This window comes from Cydia pomonella, chromosome 26 (genome assembly GCF_033807575.1).
Source record: "Cydia pomonella isolate Wapato2018A chromosome 26, ilCydPomo1, whole genome shotgun sequence".
Classification (NCBI taxonomy): domain Eukaryota; kingdom Metazoa; phylum Arthropoda; class Insecta; order Lepidoptera; family Tortricidae; genus Cydia; species Cydia pomonella.
This window is the reverse complement of record NC_084728.1, coordinates 9,440,609-9,465,956: the sequence shown is the minus strand read 5'-3', so window position 1 is coordinate 9,465,956 and position 25,348 is coordinate 9,440,609. Positions and strand designations below refer to the sequence as shown.

The 25,348-nt window shown below is 39.7% G+C and overlaps 1 long non-coding RNA gene across 1 annotated transcript; it reads right to left on the bottom strand.

The window, feature by feature from the left end:
• Window positions 1–4,994: 4,994 nt before the first annotated feature.
• LOC133532129 (uncharacterized) lies at window positions 4,995–24,338 on the bottom strand. The gene is made up of 2 exons (XR_009801650.1): window positions 24,204–24,338; window positions 4,995–5,206 (listed from the first exon to the last, which is right to left on the bottom strand). It is a non-coding gene; the product is annotated as an uncharacterized LOC133532129 (long non-coding RNA).
• Window positions 24,339–25,348: the final 1,010 nt, after the last annotated feature.

Genomic DNA, 25,348 nt, shown 5'->3' with positions numbered 1-25,348 from the left:
ATGTGGTGGCAGTAGACAGGAACCTCACGCCGCTCTCCTTGGCAAACGAGAACTGGCGCAAACCTGTGGTACTAAGTACTGCGGATCGCAAGGCGGCATGGGAGAGTAAGGTGCTACACGGGCGGTTCTACAAGGCCCTCACGGGACCCGACGTGGACCTGCTCGCGTCGGTGAACTGGTTACGATTCGGGGACCTCTTCGGAGAAACCGAGGGTTTTGCCTGTGCAATTGCGGACGAAGTGATGATGACGAACAACTATCGGAAATATATCCTGAAGGACGGTACGGTCGACATTTGTCGGGCATGCCGCCGTCCCGGAGAGTCACTCAGGCATATAATTTCCGGTTGTTCTCATCTTGCTAACGGCGAGTACTTGCACAGACATAATCTCGTAGCCAAGATTATTCACCAGCAACTTGCTCTTCTATACGGCCTTGTGGACCGCGAAGTACCGTACTACAACTACTCACCTGCGCCAGTTCTCGAAAATGGTCGTGCCACGCTCTATTGGGATCGATCTATTATCACTGACAGGACTATTGTAGCCAATAAACCTGACATCGTGATAATAGATCGATCGCAACGCCGGGCCGTGCTCGTCGACATCACCATCCTCCATGATGAGAATCTCGTGAAAGCCGAGAAGGACAAGTCCAGTAAGTACCTAGACTTGGCTCACGAGATAACCGCCATGTGGGATGTTGATTCGACGATCATTGTCCCGATAGTCGTTTCAGCGAATGGTCTCATAGCGAAGAGTCTCGACCAACACCTTGAGAGACTCTCGCTAGGTGGTTGGATCAAGGGTCAGATGCAGAAGGCGGTGATCTTGGACACGGCGCGGATAGTCCGCCGGTTCCTCTCTCTGCGGCCCTGACTACCGGCAGCTTGGGCCCTGCCCCGCTGCTGGCGGCACCCTAGGTTAGGTTTTTTATAATGTGTTTATATGTATTTTGTATTATTTTTGTATGATTTGTTGTATTTTACTTTTATATTCATATTATAAAATGCCTAATCTAAGACACAAGATAAATAAAGAGATAATAATAATAATAAATATTTTAGGACATTATTACACAAATTGACTAAGTCCCACAGTAAGCTCAATAAGGCTTGTGTTGAGGGTACTTAGACAACGATATATATAATATATAAATATTTATAAATACTTAAATACATAGAAAACACCCATGACTCAGGAACAAATATCCATGCTCATCACAAGAATAAATGCCCTTACCAGGATTTGAACCCGGGACCATCAGCTTCGTAGGCAGGGTCACTACCCACTAGGCCAAACCGGTCGCCAAATTATATTATTATACTGTATCGGTATAATAATATACTGTATCTAGTAATTAATTCAGATAAAGACTACAAAAAAGAATGAGGTCCTTGCTTCGGTCGTCGTACCTATCCGTGACAATAAGTTGGGTGTGATCATGGTGTGTTGTGAAATTTTGTAAGTAGGTATGGTTAACCTACAATCTAAATAGTAGTAGTAGTACGATGGGGCTAAACTTGTGCCGTCTTATTGAAGAACGTATCGCAATGACAATCTGGGTAAGGTATGTTGGGTAATGCCGGACAATTTTGGGACCAATTGAGAGAACTCGCGCTTTTTTTTTTCTAGATCGTGTCAGATTCTTGAAGTACGGAGCAAATCGTTAAATAATAACCGTAGATTCAGCCTAAATTTTGGTAATCTTCAATATATAAAGGTTTTAGTTTTGTACACGTGTAAAGATGAAACATACTTTTTTTAGGGTAACGAGTGTTTTGCCATCAAGGGATAACATCGGATGGTGAATAATAGTTGGTTTAAATGGAAAGAGAATAAGGTATCACAAAGAAATAGGTCCGGAGTTTAGCCTTCTCCTACGTATATAAATTGCAGCCAACAATACAAATTTAAAAGTTGTCAGCGAATGTTCTATTTTTCGTATTTTTGTATCCGATCTTAACCCTGATACAAACATTTGGTAAAATTGTGGCTCTCAAACTTTGATACTTATGTCATAAGGCAATTTGATAAGTAAACAATGTGCTTACAATTGCGATTTTGACGGTAAAATATTGCAATTATATATATAGTTGATATACAATCTTTTTTTGGATAAAATGTAAGGATCGTATGCAAAGAGTAAAGTAATAGAATAAAATATATAGGAAAAGAGAGCCCTCTTGAAGCATTTTAAGGAAACTAATTTCGAAGTGCTATCTCTATTTTGTATCCGAAACTAACTATATATGTGTGCGTTCACATCTACATATGCATCCGTATGTGTAGGTACTTTCGTACTACATAATATTAGGTCTACTTCGGCGGTATACATGTTAGTTTTTTGTTTGATTTCTTGTAACTTTCATAGTTTTTTCTGTTTACAAGATATTAAACAAAATACTAACTTGTAAGCCACCCAAGTAGACCTAATGTTATGTAGAAAGGTTTTAAAAAGAATGGAATAAAAAATGAAATAAAGAATACAATACAAAAGAAAACAGAAACATAAGCACAAAGAAACAACATGCGGTCTAATCGCTAAAACGCAATCTCCAGGCAACCTTTGGGCAGCGGAAATTAAAAAAATGTCATTGTCAGTAAGTAGGTGTACATACACATACATACAAAATAGACTACCTAAATCTTTTCCTTTTGATTTACCGTCGCGTTGGTACTGGATAATAATAAGGGTACGAAAGTGTGATCAAGAAAACAATAAATGTGATAATAAAGTAGGTAAATTAAAGAAAATTTAAAATTTGACCTACACTGCTGTTTTTTAAATGGGTAAAGATCGTATTGTTTCTTTCCGATCTTTACCTGGAAGGGTCAAAATTGGATATTGGTCTACAGCAATCCTAGGTCTGTTTTTGATTGGATTGTTTTATAAATAAACATCTAAAACGAAATTATACATTAACACAATTACAAAAACAAACACATTTTCATCACAATACACAAAATAAAATTACAGGGCCTGGACCCGGGTATGTCCTTAAACTACGTCAAAAAGAGAGGTATGGGCACTGTGAATGTCATCTCGCCTTGTGTGGTAGGGCACAGCACAGCTGATGTCATTCCAGATCTAGAGCAGAGCCCAACTGGGGAAGTACCTCCACCTTACAGAAAACCGCAGCCAAATAACACTAGACCCTACTCATAGTGTTGTGTTCCTGCCGGTGAGTAAGGTTGCCAGAGCTCAACGAGGGGCGGGGGGGTTAGGGTCGGCAACGCGCATGTAACTTCTCTGGAGTTGCAAGCGTACATAGGCTACGGATACTGCTTACCATCAGGCGGGCCGTATGCTTGTTTGCCACCGACGTAGTATAAAAAAAAGGGCGAAGATCGGATACACGAAATTTACCTTGCTCTATGTGATTGCGCATAGCACGAGCCTGATATCCCTGAGTGGCGCTGGGACACTGGCAGTCGAGGCAATGAAATGGCATCTTACACAATGTTGCCAACATTAAAAAAGAAAGCCAAATTAGGGAGAAATGAATTTGCTACGTTCTTCACCCACATCCGGTATTATCCCAACATACCTTAATCGTTGAACCGCCGCATTTCAAAATGGCCTTTATTTTGATATCGGCTAGCCGTAATGTAAAATTGCTATCTAGTGGTTTACTTGTGACGCACAAGTGTGAGCAATGCAAGACAATCAAATTGTTAATGGGTATTTATGATGTTTTAATCAAAATAAGCAGGTTGTACCTATTATCCTACTTAGCTTTGTCTACAGGCCTTTAATAGTAAACATAACTAAACATAAGCACTACATGACCTGCAATGTAAAAAAATACAAAAAAACGGTTTGAAGTGACAGGCCATTACGGGTACATTTTAGAATAGCATAAAATATAAATCTTTATTACGAAACCATGGTACATAACATAATAGTTGTTACATTAATGAGTGTGAAAACACATGGCACCCTTTTCTTAGAACTACGTGTTATTTTGGTTATATTACGGCGATCGACTGTTGGTTTTTGGTGTATTTTTTCTCATTTTAACCATTAACATGTTATGCCCATCACTATTCCTTCTGTGTACGTATATTTAGAAACTGTCTCCGCCTCTAATTCGTGCGATAAGGACAACTGCAGCTCGGACTAAAATTCACACGCAAAAAACTCAAAAATCGAGGTTTCGCTCTCGACTGTTTCCTCCTCCAAAACGCAATCAATCTTTATGAAATTTTGGAAACTGCAAGAGGAAGAAATAATCTATGCCGCTATGTTTTGATTTTTTGGATATTTTTTGTCATATTTGTATACTGTGCCTTTTTTTACAGCCAATTCAATTGAGCCGTTTTTTGCGATTTTCGAGGCGCTGTATCTTTCTTAAAAATAAAATAATCCAAAAAAGCAAAACATAGCGGCACAGATATTGATGATATTGATCTTATTTGAAAAAATCACTGCTCTAGGTTGAAAATCCAGGGAGGAATCAGTCGAGAGCGTTTGTATGGAAAAATCGCAACTAGGAATTCCTCTTAATGGGGTACCTATCTTTAGTTCCGTGGAGCTTAGGACGGATGTGAGTATGGGATGCTACCTGCGTAGATACACTGGCACCGTCCCACCTCCAACTGACTGATGTGAAAGCGGGCGGAACGGCAGAACGCACCGAAATTTTGAAAGTTAATAAACATAAGAGCCTCGGTAGAGAGTACCATTTTGTACTATTTGGCGTTGAAACTCTAGGTCCATGGGGTCCCAGCGCGTACAATTTTTTTGCAGAAATCGCGAAGCGTCTGGTTGACGTAACTTGGTGACCGAAGAGCTGACGGCTACCTCGCACAACGTATCAGCATTAGGATACAACGAGGAAATGCCACCAGCATCCTTCGTACTCGTCACCTCAACGGCCTATTTTACATTTAAGAGGCTGTCAACACCCAATGTCCTTGAAATTGATGTTACTTAAACAGTTTTTTAAGAAAAACTATTTGTTTTAGTCAAGTAAGAAAAATATATGTTCATATTAATTATATTTCAAAGACCGTGGTTGTACTCGATACACGATTGAACGAAATCGGCTCGATAGAAAATAATTGCAAAGATTGGTCTTAAAATCACAATTAAACGGTTTTATGTCTTTATTGTTTCGACTTATGGGTCTGCAATTAAAATCACAATTTCAAAACATTTATATCTAAACCGTGGTTGAGTAAAATATTACACTAATAATCCACTTTTTTTTATTTAAATATTTTTCTTATTATTCCCTTGCCCAGGCCCAGTAACATGCGACAGTGCTATCTCATTTACTCCAATACAAATAGACAGTGTGCGCGCTTTAGGTATTGACAGCCTCTTTAGTACGTATCCTGTAATACCTTTGTATAAATTGTGTAAATAAATTTATACCCTAATTTTTAGTTTGTAAAAAACTTGTGTATCTACCAGTACTGGGTCTCCCACACTACCGCGATCAATCATACCATTATCGCGTGCATACATTACATATTATAATGATATTGTCGAGCTGATTTACATGCGTAGGTGGATGTCTATGGTATTTATTTGTATAGCTACTTTATTATATTTTAATTAGTAAAAAAGGAATAATAGATAAAAATAGATCTATCATAAAATACTTCATTTTAGACCGACATCTTTAATGTTATACAAGTAGCAAAACATTCTCGGAATTTTCTGGAAACTTACACGAGAATTTAAAGCAAGTTTCTATTCAGTATGGAACTTAATCAAAAAAGTATTATCACTACACCTTATAAAAAGTCCCCTGCCGCGTCTGTCTGTATGTATGTCTGTGTGTTCCCGATAAACTCAAAAACTACTGAATGGATTTTCAATTTCATGCATGCATGTTAATTATAAGATGTAATGTTTTGAAAAGATGTAGGTATCCTACCGAGTTTCTTGCCGGTCCATATAGGGAAATCTCCTCCAATTGAGGGGGGATTTAAATTTTCTCGGGTCAGAGGTGTAGGGTTAGAGCCGGTGTAGCTTTATTTGACGTTCATAAGCGCATTGTAATATGCCTACTTGAATAATAAAATATCTTTATCTTTATCATGTGTTTTTCACTTATCAATAGAGTGATTCTTGTATCATACAAATTTTTACTATTATTTTCAATCGAATGATATAATTTGTATTATGTCTTGAGAAAGGTTTTGGTGTATATTTTGATAAGGTTTTGTGTATCCCGTGCGAAGTCGGGGCGGGTTTTTATATTATAGTAAACACCCCTATAATGGGACTGGCACCAGTAATGGGATGGTATAGACAAATCCTGTAAAATAAGAATTTATCATCAGTTTTTAAACTCTGGCAACATTTACCATAAACAAGAGCCAAAGAGCTGCTTAAATTTAATTTTTCATTTAAGTATATTTATTAGTTTGAAAATTAATGGAGCAAAAAAACATATTTTTAATTTGTTAATAATATTGAAACCAATTCCAGCAGCTTTGATTAAATACATAGAAAACATAAAGGACGAATAGAACATTCAACTTTTAATGCGTAGAGCGGTAGAACTTTTACAGATGTTGGTGAAATATTAAAAATACTCCAAATGTTCTCTTAAATGTCTCATGACTGGTGCCTTTAACATATAAGTATACACAAAAAAAAAAATTCGAAAACATGATCTCGCTCGCACTTATGCTTAGTGAGAGTGAGAAAAGAATACAAACCTACTGGGTCTTAAGAAAAAAATATTGTGGCATACAAATGGATCGATAATACAATTAATATAAAAATTCCAACATTTTCACTACGACGCCCTATAACCTCAAGACAACTTAATGAAGACAAAATAATGGCTATTTAACTAATGATTATATATTTCATTGTCGACTATTAATATTAATTCCTTGCGTGGGCCGTATATTCATAAAACGTTTTGAATTTTACTATAACCAATTTACATTGATACCTCCCTTCATATACATTGATGACCTGTCTGGCCTAGTACAAATATCTGTGTTCCCACACAAATAAATGCCCTTACCGGGATTCTAACCTGGGACCATCGGCTTCATAGGCAGGGTCACTACCCACTAGGCTAGGACACGCGCGTTCAGTGCGGTGGTTAGAATGGAAGAGAGCGATGCTCGGGTCGCGCTGCACGGCGATGTGTCGCATGTGCGAAACTCTGGCGCTAGCATCGCGCTTTCTGGATGGCCGCCATTCTAGTCGTCTATGTTGGCAGATTGGACTCGCATCTCCATCCATCATTGGTTGTGGACAAGCTAGCGGTGTTGCCACAGCGCCAACAAAAGCTTTTCAAGAATAAACTGAGACTAACATAAACTGGTATTTCTGTAGATTCTTGGGAATTTAATTCCGAGTTTGTTTTTTTATGTTCATTTTAATTACTATTAATTAGGAATAGTTTATACGCTGTCATTTTGTCTGTTTAAAATTATATTTATTTCTACAAGAGATTTGAATTCTTTTGTTTGTAAGTGGTTTCCATTGGTTACACCTACCAAAAGCTATTTGAAATAGAGGTGGATTGTCAAAGTAAATTTTGTAGCCACAGTAAATTTACTGCCATCTTTTGTCGCATGATTAAAAGGATCCTGTTAATAGTTTATGTAACTTCAGATACCTTCTTTCTCGCTTCTTCCTCGCGTTGTCCCGGCATTTTGCCACGGCTCACGGGAGCCTGGGGTCCGCTTGACAACTAATCCCAAGATGTGGCGTAGGCACTAGTTTTTATGAAAGCGACTGCCATCTGACCTTCCAACCCAGAGGATAAACTAGGCCTCGTTGGGATTAGTCCGGTTTCCTCACGATGTTTTCCTTCACCGAAAAGCGACTGGTAAATATCAAATGATATTTCATACATAAATTCCGAAAAACTCATTGGTACGAGCCGGGGTTTGAACCCGCGACCTCCGGAATGCAAGTCGCACGCTCTTACCGCTAGGCCACAAGCGCTTCGATTATGTAACTTCAGATACCATAGGTCTAAAATAGAACTAATATTTTTTTTTCATACAAAACTTGTTTTTGCTCTATTTCGTTTATTTTATAAACTGGAGCTAAATATTAACTAATTACAGGACTAGACATACTTCATGTCATTATACGCGCAAAGTTTCATTATAATCCAACACGTAGTTTTAAAATGAGAACAAAACTCCGTTTGTATGGGAAGGTGAAATTCGAGCTTGCTGGGGACTACTGTGCTTCCATAATTATATAGACACTACTTACAAATTTATGTGAAGCGCGTCCATCACCATCGCGAGCGCGGACTTCTGGCTGAAGGGTGTGATACTTTTATGCGGTCCCGCGGGAAGCTCCCAAATCCCGCACCGAAACAGGTGGCACAACCGAAAACTGCGTCGTCAAAATGATTTTTAGATTTATAATTTTTTATTATTGTATGTTAGTTTGTCAGGTATGTATGTATGGACCGACATCGATCGTCTTGTATAGGCTCTAAGTAATACTACTATTATCTAGTTTGCCGCGGGAACAGCGACATCTTTGAGGTAATTTGAACAACAAACTAAAACATACTCCTGAAAGTCTTAATTGTATATTCATTTTTAAAGAAAGCATAAGGTAGGTGTATCACAATTATTTTCCTTGTCTTGTTTCTGACCACTCTGTCACGCTTGCATCTGTCTTCTATCAAAATTATATTTTACATGAGGAAATTGAAAAAAAAAAATTACATACAAAAAGCTCCACTCTGTCACATTTTTCCGGAACAAAAACACAAGGCAACGAAAATCATTTTTGCCCAGGTACCTAACTAAGACCTTTCTAAATTCTAAACAGTTACCTATGTTAGATAGAATTAACAAAATAACCAGTTAGAACAACCGTAAAACACACAAACTGATTTATTACTAATCTCGATTAAGATTTCATGACTTGTTATGGTCTACATCTTATTTTGATACGAATTTGACGATCGTCTTTGTGATTGGCGAGCATTTCACGCACGACTAGTTTTTTTTTTAGTACTATGTCGGTGGCAAACAAGCATACGGCCTGCTTGATGGTAAGCAGTTTCCGTAGCCTATGTACGCCTGCAACTCCGGAGGAGTTACATGCGCGTTGCCGACCCTAACCCCCTCCCCCCCTCATTGAGCTCTGGCAACCTTACTCACCAGCAGGAACACAACACTATGAGTAGTGAGTCAGTGTTGCCTCTGGTACGATGTACGTTCCAAAGAGCATTATTTTACGCAAAAGTACGATTATTTGAGCCCTTGGACGACGCCACTAAAAAAGTCTAGTACCGTGGGGTGAGTAGGGTCAAAACTGACATTCAAACCTCGATAACATTTTATTTGTACACATGCAAACTGACTGGATAATAAGTGTTCCGGAAGTTTGTATTTTATTTTGGGTAGTTCCATTTCATAACATTGACGATAAACAGGAAAATCCACCTCACCCCGTAGTCCCTCGCAATTGGGGTGACATGGGATTTCGTACAAAAGTGATTTTGGAAGATTGTTGGATCGATTTTTTTTTTGTTATGAGTATTACTCATTACTATAGGTCCATTTTAAATTGGAATACATTCTTTTTGTAGCGGTAGCCTTAAATTCCCTTCCCATCCCTTCTCTCCCCACTTATAACCCAGCTCTCCACACGAAACCTACTCACCCCATTTTACCGGTATTTGAAGCAAAATGTGACACTTCCCCTTAGAAATAGGCCCCAAATTGCAACTTTTGGGTGTTCCGCTCCTCGGTTTAAGTCAAAAATTTCGAAATTTCCTGTAAATCGTTAGATCTACTAACAAAAATACACAGATATAAAACTTATTTTTGTGCAATTTGGACGAAAATTGCGTTTTCTTTGATTATACATTGGTCATGTAAGCTTATTTTGCAGGAAAATTTAGGGGTAGTGCCTTTTTGATAGGCTTGATAATTTTGAGACTCAGATACGATATTTTTTTTCCGCTCACCTAGAAACACTGAGCGTGAGCGTCTTCAAGCAATAAAATCAAAACCGTTACAAGGTGTAAAATCAGAATCGCGCCCCGGGACCGGATTGGAACGGACCCGCGAAATATTAGCATAGGACATATTTGAACGTTGTAAATGTTATAATTATAATGAAGTTGTACTCGTACAAGGAACTGTCATTTATTTTAGAGGTCCGTAGCTTAGTATTATAATACATTATGTATATAAATAATACTTTCAATCCGGAGGTCACGGGTCCGGCGCGTACCAAAGAGTTTTTCGGAACTTATGTACGAAATATCATTTGATATTTACCAGTCGCTTTTCGATGAAGGAAAACATCGTGAGGAAACCGGACTAATCCTAATAAGGCCTAGTTTACCCTGTGGGTTGGAAGGTCAGATGGCAGTCGCTTTCGTAAAAACTACATAGTGCCTACGCCAATTCTAGGGATTAGTTGCCAAGCGGACCCCATCAGGCTCCCATGAGCCGTGGCAAAATGCCGGTACAACGTGAGGAAGATGATGATGTATATGTATAAATAATAGTACGATAAGAACTTAAGGGCGGTAAACAAGAATTTACGAACGAATGCTGATTAAGCCCGTAGCCGAAAGCTAGCAGGCTTTTAATACTTTACTACATAAAGTTGTCAATTGAAATTACTAATTGTAAATTAAAACTAAAATATTCCTTTGCTAATCCGCGAAAAGATACCGATTAGAAAAGTAATGTTTAATTAAATTGTGGATTTAACTGTCGCCTGCGGTATTTCCGGACCGATACGACCTTTTTTTATACTACGTCGGTGGCAAACAAGCGTACGGCCCACCTGATGGTAAGCAGTCTCCGTAGCCTATGTACGCCTGCAACTCCAGAGGAGTTACATGCGCGTTGCCGACCCTAAACCCGCCCCCCCTCGATGAGCTCTGGCAACCTTACTCACCTTCAAACAGTTCAAACCTTCAAGGAAAGAGCGTACTCCCATCTTAAAGGCTGGCAACGCACTTACAACCCCTCTAGTGTTACGGGTGTCCATGGGCAGCGGTAATCGCTTACCATCAGGTGATCCGTCTGCTCGTTTGCCTCCTGTATCATAAAAAAAATGTATGGATTTCCACAAAGTAACGTTTGATTCTATTCATTATTAATAATCGTAATTTTTTGCTCGATTTGAATATGAGGTGTCGATCTGTCATCATAATGAGGTCTAAATTAACTCTATTCTGTGACACTGACATGTATGTTTGATCAATGGAAGTTTTTACCGTTATAATTATAACTGATCTATTTTAATATAGAACTTTATGCACAAAAAAATGTAAGCCTAGAATGTTAGTTCTTAAAAGCGGCCAAGTGCGAGTCTGACTCGCCCATGAAGGGTTCCGTACCATTTATGACGTATAAAAAAAAACTACTTACTAGATCTAGTTCAAACCAATTTTCGGTGGAAGTTTGCATGGTAATGTATATCATATATTTTTTTTAGATTTTTCATTCTGTTATTTTAGAAGTTCTGGGGGTGGGACACATATTTTTTCACTTTGGAAGCGTCTCTGTCGCAAACTATTCAGTTTAGAAAAAAATGATATTAGAAACCTAAATATCATTTTTGAAGACCTATCCCACACATATGGGTTTGATGAAAAAAGATTTTTTGAGTTTCAGTTCTAAGTATGGGGAACCCCCAAAATTTATTGTTTTTTTTTTTCTATTTTTGTGTAAAAATCCTAATGCGGTTCATAGAATACATCTACTTACCAAGTTTGAACAGTATAGCTCTTATAGTTTCGGAAAAAAGTGGCGGTGACATAATCGGACAGACAGACGGACATGACGAATCTATAAGGGTTCCGTTTTTTGCCATTTGGCTACGGAACCCTAAAAAGGAGTGTATAGGTTTTGAAATTGTCGGCAACGCGCATATAACACCAGGCGGGCGGCGGGTCGTATGCTTGTTTGCAATCCGGAGGTCACGGGTTCAAACTCCGCCTCGTACCAATGAGTTTTTCGGAACTTTTGTACGAAATATCATTTGATATTTACCAGTCACTTTTCGATGAAGGGTAACATCGTGAAACCAGACTAATTCCAATACTCCTCTAACTTTTGAACCATAGGTCCAAAAAATATGAAAAAAATCGTGGAAGTAGAGCTTAAGAAATACATTAAATGAAAACTATAGCGGACATGATGAGTTTAGCTGTTTTTGAGTTATCGCAAAAAGTTTTCCATTCATAGTAAAAAGACTTATTTTAATTAGGTACTGATTATGAAAATTTGCCTATTTGCTTAACTCAGGTGAAAGGTACCGTTTCATCCCTTGGTTAACAATTTACTATACTTTAAGCTCCAGTTTAGCTTATTGTGACGGAAGAGTAACTACGGAACCCTACTCTGAGCATGGCCCGACATGCTCTTGGCCGGTTTATTTTCTTGTTGTTTTGCTATTATAAGCGCATTTTTTCACAGAACATTTCATCATATTTGACAGTTGTCGTTGTCGACGGCCGAAACGAGACTGGAAGCAAAAGTCGTGCCTAAGCCGTGCGAGCATTAGTTTTGTGGGGCCGTTTTTTTCGGCTGATTTGAGCCTAGTGGGTAGTGGCCCTACCTATGAAGCCGACGGTCCTGGATTCGGATCCCGGTAAGGACATGTATTTGTGTAATGAGCACAGGTATTTGTTCCTGAGTCAGGGATGTTTTCTATGTATTTGTAGGGACACATGTGTACACAGTTGCAGGAATGCTGACATGGCATTCCACGTGCAAGCCGCGAGGCGCGGGCCCCGGCAGTTGTCCCCCGCCTTTCGACTAGCTCGGTTCTCTCCCAACTATACATAGGTATAGTGTTCGTAGAAGCAATTAAGTTTTAACCTTGATCTGTGTAGTGTAACAGTGAAGTAATAAACTTTTGTATTTTCCGTGCTAAGTGACTTTCCCTTCTCACCAATTAGTTAAACCCTTGGAGTCAGATAATAGACAGTAGATAGAAACCTACAAGTGGTGACCCCGATAAAAACGCGATAGTGACTATAAACGATTTAGTGCGGAAAGTTGTTTTCTGTTTATCGGGGGCAACTCATTTTGCGGGAGTGAACCGGGGCAAGTACACAAAGACATTCTAATATGTCGGACGGTGAATGCGAGGCGCCCGGCGTCAGGGAGCGCGACCAGCGCCCCCCGCCGGCGGACGCGTCGTCTGCAGCGAGAGAGGAACGGACCAACAGGCAGTTGGACCTGGCAGCTGTCACGGTGGCATCAAGGTTGCCAGAGTTCTGGGCGGACCAGCCCAGGCATTGGTTCCTGCAGGTGGAGGCCATCCTAAATCCACAGCACCTCAAGGACCAGGCGAGGTATGACCTAGTGCTGGGGAAGCTGACGAAGAGTGCGATAGGGCAGATCACAGACCTTCTGCTTCAGCCGCCAGCAACAGGGAAGTACGTTGCCCTTAAGGAAAAGCTCTTGGAGATTTATGAGGACTCTGCAAAGGCTCAGCTGCAGAAGCTCCTCAGCGATATGGAGCTGGGCGACCAAAAACCATCACACCTGTTGAGGAAGATGAGGGATCTAGCGAGAGGCAACGTCCCTGACCAGACGCTGTGTATTCTGTGGCAGAATCACCTACCTCAAGCGGCTAGAGCAGCAGTTGCAGTCGCCGACACGCAGAATTTGGACAGTCTGGCCGCCATCGCAGACAAGGTGCTAGAGGCGGTGAGGCCGACTGCCCACTTGGCCGAGGTAAAAACATCGTCCTCGCGAAAAGGAGCAACGCCCATCCCGGACATGACAGCGGTGTTAGCTGCTTTGGAGAAACTCGACGCTAGGATGTGCAGTCTGGAGGGGCAGTCAAAGCGGTCGGATCGGTGCCGTTGTCAAATGCGAGGAAGATCCGCATCACGAGGGAACATGCGTCGCCGTTCAGCATCGCGCGGAAGGAGCACCACCAGAAAAACGCCTGAAAGCCCTGACTGGCTATGTTCTTACCACTACAGGTATAGAGAGAAGGCGCAACGATGCGTACCACCTTGCGCTTGGAGAACAGAGCCGTCGGGAAACTAAAAGGAGTACAAGAGGTAGCGGAAACTTGTACAACTCCACCGTCGCACCGCTTGTCAGTGACAGACTCTAACAGTGGTTTTCGTTTTCTAATCGACACGGGTGCCGAGGTCAGTGTAATACCGGTCAAAAACAAGTACTTTATCGGTGAAAGTGTGTGTAGATTATATGCCGCTAATGGTTCAGAAATTAAAACGTATGGTATAAAGACTCTAGATTTAAATTTAGGTTTGCGAAGAGCATATAAATGGTCATTTATCATTGCTAATGTCCGACAACCTATATTGGGTGCAGATTTTTTAATTAATTATGGTCTTATTGTAGATTTGAGATCCAAGAGGTTATTAGACAGTTTAACCTACTTAAGTGTAATCGGATCCATTGAGCATTGTAGTAATCCGTCAATTAGAGTTTTAGATAGAAACCACCCTTTCCATGACTTGCTAAGTAATTACCCGGACATTACCAAACCCGTAAATTTCAGAGAACCACCTAGCCATAGCATCAAACATCATATCGAGACCAGAGGACCTCCAATTTTCGCTAGAGCGAGACCACTGCCTCCGGATCGCTACAAAAAGGTAAGGGAAGAATTTAGAATTATGCAGGAGTTGGGTATCTGCAGGACTTCAAAAAGTCCTTGGGCAAGTCCGTTGCATGTCGTTCCAAAAAAGAACGGCGAACTTCGCCCATGTGGAGATTATAGACGGTTAAATCAGGCCACAAAGTCCGACAGATATCCAATCCCGCGCATACAAGATTTTACGTACATTTTGACAGGAAAAAAGATTTTTTCGACAATAGATATCAACAGGGCATACCACTTCATTCCGGTGGCGGATGAAGACATAGAGAAGACAGCCATAATTACGCCTTTCGGTTTGTGGGAGTTCCCAAAAATGTCATTTGGTTTGAAAAATGCAGCGCAGACATTTCAGAGATTCATGGACACCACAGTTTTCCCAAATTTTGATTTTATTTTTGTGTACATTGACGATATTCTCATAGCTAGCGACTCGGAGCAAGAACATGAGGGACACCTTAAAGCTGTGTTCGAGAGGTTGAACCAGTTTGGAATCACCATCAACGTGTCAAAATGCTGTTTTGGTAAGTCGAAACTGGATTTTCTAGGTTTCGAGGTGTCTACAGAGGGCATACGGCCATTGCCAGAGAAAGTGCAAGCAATCACAGACTACCCGAAACCCGAGACGGTACAGGACTTACGCCGTTTTCTAGGTATGGTTAACTTTTATCGTGCTCACTTACCAAACGCAGCATCATACCAAGCAGAGCTCAACAAGTATCTGCATAACAGCAAGAAGCGGGACAAAACCAAGATCGTATGGACAGCAGAGTCGACTGAGGCGTTTGAGAAATGTAAGCAAAGCTTAAAAAACGCGGCTACATTGTCTCACCCTCACGTTGATGCTCCCATGGCGCTGATGTCAGATGCATCAGACCGAGCAGTTGGTGCAGTTCTACAGATACAGGTAGGAGACTCATGGAAACCTTTAGGATATTTCTCTAAAAAACTGACGGACGCACAACAGAAGTACAGTACTTACGACAGAGAGCTGTTAGGAATTTTTCTCGGAGTTCGTTATTTTAGAAAAATGTTTGAAGGGCAACCTTTAATCATTTTTACAGATCACAAACCTCTCATTTATGCATTCAAAAACGGAGATAACAACAAGGAAACGCCTCGTAGGGCAAGGCAGTTGTTATTTATTAGCGAATTTACAACAGACATTCGATATGTAGAGGGTAAGAATAATATTCCGGCAGATTGTTTATCGCGAATAGAAACGGTTTCCTGTCCCACGATTCTCGACTACGGTGCAGTTGCTGACGCACAGCAACGTGACAACTTCATTTCCAACGAAGCGCTCGGCGAAAACAACAGCTCACATTTCAGAAAGGTATTTTTGCCCACTGGCGATAAGGCAATCTATTGCGAAACTTCAACTAGCAATATTAGACCTTATTTGCCTACTGACTTTAGGAAAGTAGCATTCGAGTCAGTACACAACCTTAGCCATCCAGGAATAAGGACTACAAGGAAAATGATCACTAGTAGGTTCTTCTGGCCAGGTATGAATCGTGATATAGGAATTTGGGCGAAATGCTGTCTACACTGTCAAAGAGCTAAGGTAACAAGGCACACCTTGTCAGAGTTTAATGAGTATCCACCCGTCGATAGGTTCGAACACATTAACGTGGATATAGTAGGACCTTTACCCACTACGGAGGAGGGGTATAGGTATTGTGTTACCGTCATAGACAGGAAAACGCGTTGGCCGGAAGCTTTTCCCGTCAAAGAGATCACCGCAGAGAGTGTTGCGAAAGCCATTTACGACGGTTGGATAACTCGTTATGGGTGCCCACTCAAGCTGACCAGCGATCAGGGTAGACAATTTGAGAGCAATTTATTCAATAATTTACTCAAAATTTTAGGTATCAAAAAATTAAGAACAACGCCCTACCACGCGCAGAGCAACGGATTGGTGGAGAGGTTCCACAGGTCCATGAAAACCTCGCTTAAGGCAAGCTTAGACTGTAAGTCATGGGTAGACCAGTTACCGTCAGTCTTATTTGGTCTCCGTGCAGCACTAAGAAGCGACAATAGCGTTAGCGCTGCCGAGATGACATTCGGGAGGAATCTACGATTACCAGGTGATTTTTATGATACGAATCAAGCAGAGTCAGGCGACGACGATAGTCTCGTGAAACGGATACGTCAAACAATAGGTAAGTTAAAGCCCACTCTGAAATCTCATAGTAGTTCAAAATCATTCTTTGTCCATCCCGATTTGAGAACATGTACTAAAGTTTTTGTGCGCGATGATACAGTTAGACGCCCACTTAAATCACCCTATGACGGACCTTTTAAAGTTGTGAAACGTTATGATAAAGTTTTTAAAATTAAGCTCCCTGACCGTGTAGTAAATATTTCAATTGCTCAATCCAGCATATCTATTAAATGATTCGAGCGACTTAGAGTCGGATCAAACTACTACCGACATAACTGACAGACAGACTAACTTGAGACCTGAGGCTACGGATTTACGGCCTAGCCTTAGGACAACTAAGAGTGGACGAGTCGTCCGCAGCCCTATTCGTTTTGATATAGAATATCAGTAGGTCAAGTTATACTGGTTATGTAGCTACAACTAGCTAACCTGTGAGTAATTACATTTTGCATCATTACAACACATGTTATCGTATGAGGTTAAACTCATTATTAGTTTTATTCATTTATTGTTGTAATTGTCAATTAGTTGATTCTATATCATTGCATAAACGCAAAACTAAGTAGTTTTCAACACGTGTAACAACATGCTTAGATATAATGTTTTACTTTGGAAGTCGTTGCACAAGAAATAAGTATGTCATTTATTTGCAGTATTGTTCAATATTTTAGATATTTAAAGATTCGTTATTTCAATTAGATTTCATTGCAACAGATTATTTTCATCAGAACAGTTCAAGATGGGTTACGGACAGAGCAAGGAAACCAATAATGAAGTTATAGCTCAAGCCCAAGTCGTTTCAAACGTCACGCAAGTCGAGACGAGATTGAACATATTATCCATTATACTGATAGTGGTGGCAGGCCTGATAACGATCAGCCTGCTGTTCGTATTTAGAAGATTTTGTGTGCACAAAACCAGACGTTGGTTACGTAAAGAAGTCGGAGCCGCGAGTATGCTGACGCAGCCAGTGGTCCGGGTGCAAACCCTACCACCCCAAGCGGTCCAGCCTAATACAGCTCTGTGAAAGAATTTTTCCCGTTATTTCTTGTGCAAGTGACATTAAGGATTAGTGTTTTTAGGTTTAAGTTATGAAAGCACCATTTTAGTTTCGTGATTATTTTTATTCGAATTATGTGCACTTTAAATTTTGCCATTCATTGCAGGTCATGCAGTTACATTGTATATTGTAAACAACAGTAGTCATAATACCCTGTAGTGTATTATCGTGTGAGAATGAATTCCTGGTATCGCCCGCCGGCCGCCGCGAAGTGCAGAGCGCGCAGTATACGGTTACAGCGAAGTGTTAGGTCGAACGTTCACTGGCAGAGAGGCGATACCAAGCTATTCATGTTGACTGAACTTATGATTTTATTTTATTTTGTAAAAATTTTTTTTTTAAGAAAAAATTTGGGAGGACTATTGTAGGGACACATGTGTACACAGTTGCAGGAATGCTGACATGGCATTCCACGTGCAAGCCGCGAGGCGCGGGCCCCGGCAGTTGTCCCCCGCCTTTCGACTAGCTCGGTTCTCTCCCAACTATACATAGGTATAGTGTTCGTAGAAGCAATTAAGTTTTAACCTTGATCTGTGTAGTGTAACAGTGAAGTAATAAACTTTTGTATTTTCCGTGCTAAGTGACTTTCCCTTCTCACCAATTAGTTAAACCCTTGGAGTCAGATAATAGACAGTAGATAGAAACCTACATATTTATAGACCCAATTGGTGGGGCCATTTTTTTGGCTGACTGTGGATCCAGTTAATTATACTACATCAATGTATATCAATATTCGTTATTATAGATTATTAACAGCGGCATTACAAAGCTCCTTTATAAGTATACTAAGATAAAACCGATCGCTCATGTTTGTTTGCCGACTGTACTGAGATGGATCGACGCGAGAATGATAAGATAGGCGTGTTATGAATACAAGTGTGTTGAGGCGTATAAAAGGAGACCTGTTGTTTTCTTCTTTTTAGGGTTCCGTAGCCAAATGGCAAAAACGGATTGGCTACGGAACCCTTATAGATTCGTCATGTCCGTCTGTCTGTCCGTTTATGTCACAGCCACTTTTTTCCGAAACTATAAGAGCTACACTGTTCAAACTTGGTAAGTAGATGTAATCTATGAACCGCATTAAGATGTTTACACAAAAATAAAAATAAAACGATAAATTTTGGGGGTTCCCCATACTTAGAACTGAAACTCAAAAAATCTTTTTTCATTAAACCCATACGTGTGGGATATCTATGGATAGGTCTTTAAAAATGATATTGAGGTTTCTAATATCATTTTTTTCTAAACTGAATAGTTTGCGCGAGAGACACTTCCAAAGTGGTAAAATGTGTGCCCCCCCCCCCCCCCCCCGTAACTTCTAAAATAACAGAATGAAAAATCTAAAAAAAAATATATGATATACATTGCCATGCAAACTTCCACCGAAAATTGGTTTGAACGAGATCTAGTAAGTAGTTTTTTTTAATACATCATAAATGGTACGGAACCCTTCATGGGCGAGTCCGACTCGCACTTGGCCGCTTTTTTTTATATCTAAAAACACTTAAATGCTATTTTTCATTGTATAAACAGCGAGCGAAAACCGTACGGTTTATCTGGCAGCAATGTCGCTCGTTTACATTGGGGTCGTCCAGAAATCTTGTCATCATATGACAAGATTTCTGACTTTTTTCCTGTGCGCGACCATTTAGGTTCTAGGGTGTGAGGATGAACCCCCTGCCGACGGCGAGCAGTGCAGTGATAGAAAGTAGCCGTGAGCATCATGTCAAACAATTCTTCAGAGCACAGCTCATTGTACAAGCGGTAGAACACACATAAGGAGGCGAAGTCTCTCCTTAGACTTAAAGGTTCAATACCGCTTGTGAGTTTGGGATCGTCGACGATTCGTACAGCGTGCCTTTGGACTGAGTCGCCTGGGCCAAAATATAAAGTCTGTGACCATACATAATGCTATACACTATTTTGATAGTATTTATCCAACTACGGCAAACTCAAAAACTAGCAATTTGTATTAACTCACGACGCAACCCTAAAGATGTTATTATTATTCCTTTATTTCTCTTTCTTCTTAGGGTTATGTTTTTTACAATATGGATATAAAAGTAAAATATAAAAATACATTAAAAAATACTATACAAAACACATATAAACACATTCTAAAAAACTTAACCTAGTGTGCCGCCAGCAGCGGGGCAGGGCCCAAGCTGCCGGTGGTCAGGGCTGCAGAGAGAGGAATTATTATTATTATTGTAGTTTGTGGGCCTTTGAATGCCACGTCGACCAGGCATTGGTCTATTGTGACAGCCCTTTAAAGTTCATTACTTACGGCCCAAAGAATCTGGAATTTCCTGGATTCAACGGGCATCAGTAAACCCTAAAGCTGTTAGGTACAAGTATAATTATTTATTTGAACATTATTGCACAAATTATATATAAGTTATATAACAATGTATAAGTAGCGGACTTAATGCTAAATGGCAATGACAAGTTTAAAAAAAGGTGTTTTTTTTTCTATCTCTAAGCATGTTTGTGACATCGTGGTTCCGTCACTTATTTTTTTAGTATCAAATGTGACTTGAACAAAGAAAGGAAAAGTGATTCATAATCTTAAAGACGATCAAGACTTCAAGATATAAATACTATTTACTTTTGAAAAGAAAACCTAATAAATCACACAAAACCCTCAACCGCTCATTTAGGTCTGAACGCGCCATAAGATCCCACTTTAGGCGGGAATTTCCGTGCAAATGTATGTTTATGGAATGCTTTATAGGCCATTGGAAAGAATGACCTAAATTCGGTGCCAAAACTGCACACTGCTTAAAGTATGTGCCTACTTACTTAAAAAAATATACGCACAATAAACCTACTTACCTAATGCATTAAAAAACAAAACTATATATACAGGGTGATTTCTGGGTCGTGATCCAGAACCACTTTTTCTGAATCTATAAATGATTTACATTATCATACGGTAGTATTTGATTGAAAGATACTTAATTAGTTTAATTTTTATTATTTTTCAAGTAAAATTAATCTTATATGAAGTAATCATGGTCACCCTATGAGTTTTGACATACGCTGTATGGAAAGCGACAAGACGTCACATTGAGTAGGGTGACCAAACTGTACGCAAACATGTTTTTTTCTACTTGTCATCTGAAAAAGAATCATAATTGATATTTACCAGTGATAATAAATAATGAGCAACATCATTAGACTCATCTTTGAATTCTGTGTGATGTCTTGTTCTCTTGCTCCACGACCCCGAAATCACTTTGTATATAACTTTATGTTCATTCTTGACATTTCTAACAGACTAAAAATACTCAGTAAATCGGTCAAAATGGTATCAAAATAAAAAGAAACTCCGATCAGCCGTTTTTGTGTGAATGGTAGAAAATAATATTCATAGATACAACTTTTACATTTGTTTTATATTAGGTTTCATTCTAGCAGAAAATTGCCCCTGTAAACATTAAAGTCAGTGGGTACAAGGTTTTTGTATGAATTAATGCCAATTAAATTCCCCAAATTTTGCAGCTCGTGACTTATTTCTGTGGGGCTATCTAAAATAACGTGTCTATGCTAACGAGCTGATGAAATTTAAAAAGTTAAAACCGACTATTCGACACAAATGTACTAAGATAATGCGAAAAATGTGCGAATAGATGCTGAAAATTGGGATGATAAGGGCTTACATTTGCCTGCTGTTAGAGGTGGACATATGTCAGACATTATGTTTCGCATGAATTTGCCAACCCTGAAGAATATATTTTTAAAACAATACTTAATAATTTTTGAACTTAATACAGTAAAAATTTAAAAACAAAATGTATACTTCAAATACCCCACCCTGTATAATATATAAATACTTAAATACATAGAAAACACCCATGACTCAGGAACACATATCCATGCTCATCACACAAATACATGCCCTTACCAGGATTTGGACCCGGGACCATCAGCTTCGTAGGCAGGGTCACTACCCACTAGGCCAAACCGGTCGTCATGAGACTGGAACCCTTTGCCCAATACATTTCTACAATTTTGATTTTTAGTTTATATCACTGGTCCAGCGCTGGGCCATCGTCTAGAGGAGCCATAAAATTTTGCAAGTGCGACGAACTTTCTTTTTTTAAATCATATTTTCCGGGTCCATGGCGCTGACATGTGACGGATTGACGTGACTTGCTACAATGATATAAAAATACATAATTTAGTCGTAGAAAGTGTAGTCATTGTGTGTAATGAGGTACTCGCAGTTAGTCACGGAAATAGAGGGCTGGATGTGACGTGGTTTGATAAATAACAGTTTTGGTTACAAATAAGGACAACTGCAGCTAGAACTCAAATTCCCACGCAAATCAAAAATCGAGGTTTCGCTCTCGACTGTTTCCTCCTCCAAAACGTAACCAATCATTATAAAATGTTGGCAACTATAAGAGGAGGAAATAGTCTATGGCGCTGTATTGATTTTTTGGATATTGTTGTCTTTTTTTGCAATCAATTCAATTGAGCAGTTTTTGCGATTTTCGATGCGCTGTAAGTTTCTTCAAAATAAAATAATCCGAAAAGGGAAAACATAGCGGCACAGATACTGATGATATTGATCTTATTTGAAAAACTCATTGCTCTAGGTTAAAAATCCAGGGTGGTACCTAACAGTGGAGAACGTTTGTATGGAAATATCGCAACTAGGAATTCCTCTTTAAAACGTTCGCTTGGCTCATTTTTAGGGTTCCGTAGCCAAATGGCAAAAAACTGAACCCTTATAGATTCGTCATGTCCGTCTGTCTGTCCGATTATGTCACAGCCACTTTTTTCCGAAACTATAAGAGCTATACTGTTCAAACTTGGTAAGTAGATGTATTCTATGAACCGCATTAAGATGTTTACACAAAAATAGAAAAAAAACAATAAATTTTGGGGGTTCCCCATACTTAGAACTGAAACTCAAAAAATCTTTTTTCATCAAACCCATACGTGTGGGGTATCTATGGATAGGTCTTTAAAAATGATATTGAGGTTTCTAATATCATTTTTTTCTAAACTGAATAGTTTGCGCGAGAGACACTTCCAAAGTGGAAAAATGTGTCCCCCCCCCCCCGTAACTTCTAAAATAACAGAATAAAAAATCTAAAAAAATATATGATATACATTACCATGCAAACTTCCAACGAAAATTGGTTTGAACCAGATCTAGTAAGTAGTTTTTTTAATACGTCATAAATGGTACGAAACCCTTCATGGGCGAGTCCGACTCGCACTTGGCCGCTTTTTATTTTATTTTATTAAAAACTGATCGGCGATTGGCTCTAGTCACACCTGATGGAAAGTGAAGACAGGGCCTAAGATGGAGCTCACCGGTTCAGTAGTAGCCTATTCACTCTTGCTTTAAAGAGACCGAGGTCATATTTATCAGGGAATACAGATGGCGGGAGCGCATTCCATTCTTTAGCCGTCCGTAACAAAAAAGAGGAGGCAAACCGTTTAGTGCGAACAAATGGAATGTTTACCACGAACGGGTGCATTCGCTCCCCATACCTGGATGTCCGATGATGGAAAGGGGAAGGTAGGATCAGATCGTGCAGTTCCTGTGCGCACTCCCCGGAATGTATCCGATAGAACACCGATAGGCTAGCGACTCGACGGCGATGCTCAAGGCTCTGTAATTTTGACTCATCCAGTAATTCTGTGCCGACGTAGAAACGGCCCGCTTGTCGCATAAAGCGTTATGCGCGTTTCCACTTAGCGCCAGATTATGCGTGCCTACAAATTTGCGAATAAGCATAAAGCTTTTACAAGGCTTTTGGAGGTTATGGACACTTTCAAAACGAAATGTAGTAGGTAGTAGTAGTAGTAAAACAATTTATTGAACAAAATAAGTACATCACACAGAGAGAATACAATAAATGTACTACGGCGAACTTATCCCTTTAAGTGATCTCTTTCAGATAATTTCGGGTCGCCAAGAACCTCACCAAATATCACCAAGGAGGAGGAGGGGGTCAAAAAGTAACCGAAAAAACCTCGCGCGCGTGATTTGTGCACAAGCCCTAACGATACTTTTATTTTACCTAAATTGTCAATGAAAAGGTCCCTCAAGAAATAGGAACTATAAAAGTTTAACTTAAGAGGCTGTCAACACCCAATGTCCTTGAAATTGATGTTACTTATACAGTTTTTTAAGAAAGACTATTTGTTTTAGTCAAGTAAGAAAAATATATGTTCATATTAATTATATTTCAAAGACCGTGGTCGTACTCGATACACGATTGAACGAAATCGGCTCGATAGAAAATAATTGCAAAGATTGGTCTTAAAATCACAATTAAACGGTTTTATGTCTTTATTGTTTTGACTTATGGGTTTTACAATTTCAAAACATTTACATCTAAATCGCTGTTAAGTAAAATATTACACTAATGAATCCACTTTTTTTTATTTAAATATTTTTCTTATTATTCCCTTGCCCAGGCCCAGTAACATGCGACAGTGCTATCTCATTTACTCCGATACAAATAGACAGTGTGCGCGCTTTAGGTATTGACAGCCTCTTAATCATGTTTTTTTATTTCATCGTATTAGAAATTAAAAGTAGAGTGTTAAACTCGGGTGAAAGGCACCATTTCTCTGCCTATTGCCGCTCACTACATGTGTGGATTAGAGTGTGTGTGTGTCAATTTCTTAATTCTTCAATGTAAGCATTAACATAATGCTTGGTACTCGTTCGAGCACCAAGCTACCTCAACAGTTTTTTTTTTATAACAAGCATACGGCCCGCCTGATGGTAAGCAGTATCCGTAGCCTATGTACGCCTGCAACTCCAGAGGGGTTACATGCGCGTTGCCGACCCTAACCCCCTCCCGCCCCTCGTTGAGCTCTACTAAATGAGTTCCTTGGTTAACAATCTACTATTTTTACACTTATAGATCGTGTCATTCATGACGGCGCATGCGTTGATTCGTATTGCCATGTCATTAAAGGTTAGATATGACAAATCAGCGCGTCATCGTGGTTTTTTTTTAATACTACGTCGGTGGCAAACAAGCATACGGCCCGCCTGATGGTAAGCAGTCTCCGTAGACTGTGTACGCCTGCAACTCCAGAGGAGTTACATGCGCGTTGCCGACCCTAAACCCGCCCCCCCTCATTGAGCTCTGGCAACCTTACTCACCGGCAGGAACACAACACTATGAGTAGGGTCTAGTGTTATTTGGCTGCTGTTTTCTGTAAGGTGGAGGTACTTCTCCAGTTGGGCTCTGCTCTAGATCTGGAATGACATCCACTGGCTGTGCCCTACCACACAAAGCGAGATGACATTCACAATGCCCATACCTCTCTTTTGGACGTAGTTTAAGGACGTACCCGGGTCCATTGACACGTACTATGACACGTACTATGCCGATGCCGTTTTAAATCTCCAGGCATTCTAGCACTATATTCTAAACACTATGTTTTACAATCTTTACAACCATTTACTGACCATTATTACATATAACATTGTTGTCAAATGTAAGTTGGAAGTTTTCTCACGAACATCTTTGTACGAGCCGTAAAATACATTCTTGGTTGCAATG